The sequence below is a fragment of the Orycteropus afer genome, unplaced genomic scaffold (genome assembly GCF_000298275.1).
Source record: "Orycteropus afer afer isolate SDZICR_OR568_19922 unplaced genomic scaffold, OryAfe1.0 scaffold00140, whole genome shotgun sequence".
In the NCBI taxonomy this organism is placed as follows: domain Eukaryota; kingdom Metazoa; phylum Chordata; class Mammalia; order Tubulidentata; family Orycteropodidae; genus Orycteropus; species Orycteropus afer.
The window spans coordinates 4925963-4931920 of NW_006921727.1; positions in this window are offsets into that span (position 1 = coordinate 4925963).

Here is a 5958-nt window from a genome sequence, read left to right on the forward strand (position 1 = left end):
TTCCGTAGTGATACTGCCTCGGAAACCCAAGGAGGGGTCGCTATGAGTCGGGGCCGACTCGACGGCACATAACAACAACAACAACAACATAGTGTCTAAGGCACTTGACTGCTAATCAGAAGGCTGGTGGTTCATACCCACCAGCCACTCCTCAGAAGGAAGGTTGGGCGATCCTACTTCTGTAGTGATACTGCCTCAGAAACCCAAGGAGGGGTCGCTATGAGTTGCAGTGACTCGATGGCACACAACAACAACAACAACCTGGACTTATGAAAAAAACAAGTTAATATAGCAAAGAGATATATAATCCAAGCTAAAGTAGAATGCTTTTGGAATACTATAGATCTACTGATCCCAGTTGTTCCATTTTAAATTCAAGGATATTTATTTAGAAAATTTTCTTAATGAAAAACCACTAAAAATAATATATTCACAATGCCAAGAAAATAAATATAAAGTTATCATTTGCAAAGAGAGAGAAATTATTATTATATATAATAAGTAATATAATATACACACATTATTTTTTGTATGCATGGTTAATCTCTTCAAAAGATTCAATTTAGATTTTTTCTTTGTTATTTCTTTAGCATTTTGGTTTTTACTAACGAAAAACTGAGAAATATCTGAAAATTCAGGAAACGTTGACAATTTTTTCAAGTCCAAGTTTGGTGACCTTCTGGGAGCCCTGCCAGTTGCTTGTATTTGATTTAGTGTTTAGTTTTTGTTTTGGCTTGTCTTGTTTTGATCTAGGTCAATTTAGCCGTGATTGTAGTGTTATATTACTTGTTAACTGTTTGTTTTTACAGTTTTGAATGTGAAGAAGGAAAGATTAAGGCTCAAGAAAAGTTCCTTTCTTATTCAAAGTAAAAGAAATTTCTAGTGAAGTCTGTGATTTATAGAACGTTTGTTCTAAAAATATTCTTTTGACATTTAATATTTTAATTTTTATTAAATAATATGGACAAATAAAAACACTCAACAGCATAGGTATCATATCAAATTTTTACAGTCACTTTGAAATCCATTTTACTCTGATTGAAATATTTTATTCTAAACCTTGTTTTGTATGTATCTTGCTGATTTATTATGAAAACAGCAGTTGATTCTATTTTACGCAGTGTGTCTAGAAACCTGTTTCCCAGTAGTATCCAGAATTAGATAGGAGACTATAGATAAGACAGAGAGAAGGCATTCCTTGTGAGTGTTCAGCCATTCATCAAATAGTTATTAAGTACATACCGAGTACTTGGGTATCAGGTACTGGGCCTTCAGAGAAAGTTGATAAATTCAGTTCAGTTACTCTATTAGTACCCAGTTGGCAGTTTTCTTCTTCTTCTTCTTCTTTTAAATGGAAAACTCCCTTAAATTTATTATATAAGAATAACATTTTGTAAATATGTTGAATGAAAAAAAAGTATAAAGCAAAAGTTCTATTGATTTAAAATTTAGAAAAATCAATAAGCATAACATGATATATCACTTAATTTCTTCTCAAAATGTTTTTGATTCTCATTAGATATAATACCATGTATTTATCTTTAGAAAGAGTGGAATATGATTTAAATAACATCTTGGCAGGTAGTAGAGAGGTTACCCCAGAAAGAGCCTTTGGAAAGATAAACACTCAGGGTCCTAAGTTTGAACTCTCCATGACTGCCCTATAGAAAATCATCTTTTCCTTTAAGCAGCCTGCTTTTGATCATTTTATAGCTCCTTTACTTCTCTTTTCCTATTCAAATCACTTGTTAGCTAGCACTTCTCGGCTAAGATTTGAAACAAGAAAAGGTGAAATATCTGGAACACAGGAATGACAGGAATAACTGTCTTAAATAGAGTGGTACCTACAAAGTTCCTACTTGGCTCCCCATGTAAAGAAGAGGAAACAGGGAAGGAAAGGGAAGGTGAGATATAGAGCTCATTGTGGGGATGTAGAAGGAGCTGGTGGCGTAGTGGATAAGGCACTTGGCTGCTAACTAGAAGGTCAGTGCTTCAAACCCATCAGCTACTCCACTGAAGGAAGGTAGGGCAGTCTACTTCCCTGAAGATTTGTAGCCTCAGAAACCCATTGGGGGTTGCTATGAGTCATAATCCACTGGATGGCAGTGGGTTTGGTTTGGTTTTGTGAGGAAGTGGAAGCACATGGAACCTAATTCAGACTCTTGTATACTTAGTGGCAGCAAGTATCTAGTATGAGCAAGTTGTTGTTGTTGTTGTTAAGTGCCGTCGAGTCATTTCTGACTCATAGCGACCCCATGCACAGCAGAACGAAACATCTTCTAGAAGTATCAGTATGAGCAAGTAGTTACCTACAGTCTAGTTATATGTCACTTCATATTCCCATTCAAGTAATAATAACAAATTATTATTATATTTATATAATAAATACTGACATCAAGTTGGATCTGACTCATAGCGACCACTCCTTGGGTTTCCAAGGCCGTATCACTACAGAAGTAGATTGCCCAATCTTCCTTCCGAGGAGTGGCTGGTGGGTTTGAACCACCAGCCTTCTGGTTAGCAGTCAAATGCCTTTGGCATTACTCCACCAGAGCTCCCATTATATTTATATGCCAAGTACTAAGTAATGAACATTCTCATTATTTCCAGAAAGGTTCCTAAGCTGGGAAATGGGAAACCTGTTTCTCATCTCAGCCTTGCCATCAAGTTGCTGAAAATCTGGTAGCTTTGAAACAGCTGCAGTCAGAGGTAGCTGGGTAGGTATGGTTGTAATTTCTTTCATTTTCTTCTCTGTATATTTTAATTTTTCTTAGTTGAAAGAACCATTAGAGGCCATCATGAAACCTATAAAGAATTGTGTTTTAGAGGATGGAGTAACACATCCTTTAGGAAATTAGTCTACTGAAAAATGTAGAATGCAGAATGAATATTCCTGAAATTATTATTATTAAAATCCTGAATGCTCACTGACGTTGGCTGCTGCTGTGAGGCATGAATTATGAAATAACAGATCTTTTTATTTTGAGAAAATTTGAGACTCTTTTTCATGAAACCTGAAAAGACTTTTCATTGACCTCAACTTGAAAATTATATAAACATTTTTCATTGGTCTTTTCAACACTTGAAGAATATATATATATATATTCTGATTCAAGATTATGGATTTTGTGAGGGAAGTCATGTTTATATAAGTAATCAATCTATAGTTTTGAGCTCTGAATCAGGGCCTCAAAATGGTTCAGTCGTGGCTGGTGCAGTGAAATCAGAACACACCTAAATATGTAAAATGGTGCAACGGAACAATACCAGAATGGGAAAATATATGGATCAAAGCCCTGGAACAGAGACTCAGAAGAAATGTAATAAGCACTTTTTGGAAGCTTGTGTGGGAGATTAGGTTATAGCCAGAACTGTGAAGGGCAACACACATTCAATGTGTCGGGGTCAGCTGCTATCTTTGAGCTGGGCACTGTTGTTTCTGACTCTGCTAATCAAGATTTTGTTGCTATGAAATGCACGCAGTTCTTGTTTTCTAGGAGGAACATTACATTTCTAGCAGAACATCAACCCATCACTTTTCTTGTTCTGGTTATCATTACAGTTCACCCACATTTCATAAATTCGGTTCAGCTCTGATTTTGCTTTGTTAGCCATGACTGCACTGGGTAGAACCAGTTCAAAACCTTGCTCTAAATTACATGTTTCCTAAAATGTAAAAACACTTGTGTTTAAGAGGTGACAGGATATATTTTTTTTTCCTGCTTTTCTTTGGCCTATCTTTTTTTAATGCACATGTATTATTTTTATAACTCAAAAATGAATGCATAGTTACATGTTTTGTAAGTGGAAACATTTGAATTTATAATTTTGAATTCCTATAAAAATGAGAGATAATGACAGTTGCCTTGTGATTAGTTCATGGTTCTGTAATTCATAACATACTTATTGTTCCAGATGTATTTTTAAATATTTGGCACACTAATTAGAGTTTATAAACTCTGAAACTCTGATTAAAATTACACAAGAACAATTTTAAAAAGAAGAAAATCACTTTTTTTTTTGTGAATGCCAAAAGAATGTTATGTATTCTAGTACATTGGGGCCATATAATAGTTAAGATCATGAGAGTTGAATAGTCTTGACCCTGCCACTGGCCCTGCCACTTTACTGGCTGTGTGACCTCTTGCACAATACTTTTAAGTTTTCAAATTTAGTTTGCCCATCTGTCAAGTGGAGATTGGAGGACCTACTTCATAGTGTGGTTATGACGGTTAAGTGAAATAATGCACATAAAGCCTTTAACATTATGCTTGATGGATAAAAATACTCAAATTACCTCAAAATAGTTATCATAATTAGTGTTAATATTATCCCTATCTCAACTTTGGCACACTTGTGATTTGGAATCCTATAATTTGGTTGACATATATCTTATTTTTTTTTATTGTTTTTATTTTTCTTTGGCATTTAAAATTGTGACAAAATATTTATCATTTGAACATTCTTTACATGTTCAATTTAGGATATTAATTATGTTTATCATGCCATTCAACTATCACCATTATCCATTTTCAAAGTTTTCCATCATTCTTAACAGGAGCTCAGTGTCCCCTACCCAATCAGTCTCTCTCTTCTCCTCTCTCCTGCCCTTGATAACCACTAATAAACTTTGGTCTCTATATACTCTCTTATTCTAGATATTTCATATAAATGGGGTCATATAATATTTGTCTCTTTGTGACTAATTTCACTCAGCATAATCTTTTTCAAAGGTCATCCATGTTGTAGCTTGTATCAAGACTTCATTTTATGTTGAGCAATAATACATTTTTTTCTATGTACCACATTTTTATTTATCCATTTATCTGTTAAATAAAATGCAATCAAATAATGAGCAAAGGACTTGAACAAACATTTCACTGGAAAAGGAACTAGAAATGGCCAAAAAGGAATGAAAAGATGCTCAATGTTGTTAGTCACTAGGGAAATGCAAATAAAAACAACAATGAGATATCATTTCACAACCACTAATATGGTGTTAATTATAAAAAAGGTAAGGAACAGGTGTTGGCAAGCCTATGGAGAAGTTGAGACACTAAACCATTGCCGGTAGGATTGTACAGTGGTACAGCTGCTATAGGAAGCAGTTAGGTGTTTACTCAAAAAGTTAAACATTGAATTACCATATGATCCTACAATTCTACTCCAGGGAATGTACTCAGAAGAATTGAAAGCAGGAACACAGACACTTGTATACCAATATTCGCTGTAGCACTGTTCAAACTAGCAGAAAAGTAGAAATGGCCTAAATGTCCATTAACTGATGTGTTACTTCTTTTGATGTGAATATCCTCCATGAAGCCTAGGTCTCAAAGAAGATGCACCTACAGATTTTAGCCACTAAAGTACATATGTTCTTCACTTACTTATATTATTATCTGACATTGCACATTTACAACCATAGTAAAAATCTATCTGTCCATTCTGCACATTAATGATGTATGTCTGGTAGGAACAAGTGTCTCTTGCAAGGCAAGAGTAAGACTGGCTCTGGTGGATAAGGTTACATGTCAACTTGGCTGAGCCATGATTCTCAGTGTTTTGGCAATTATGTAATTGGCAGTTATGTAATGATGTAATCATCTTCCATTTTATGATCTGATGTGGTCATCTTCCATTTTCACACAATGCTGATTTTTACATAATGACCTAGTTTTTGGAATCTAACTATGTCAATAAGTGAGAAGTGAGTGTGGTGAGGAAAGTGAGAGTTTGGGGGAGGAGGGTCTCTGGAAGTAGGAAATGTACTGGCAGTTCCAACAGAGGCTTTGGAGGGTAATTCCTTGTGACTCCAAGTATTGGTTCTGGAGTCTATGAGGCTGCAAAAACACCAAGGAAGCCACATGTTCCGAACTCCTCTAACCCTACAAGGGAAAGACAGGATTACCAGCAGTAACCCAAGGCCTATTCCTACAAGGCCAGACATGCTGCCTCCCT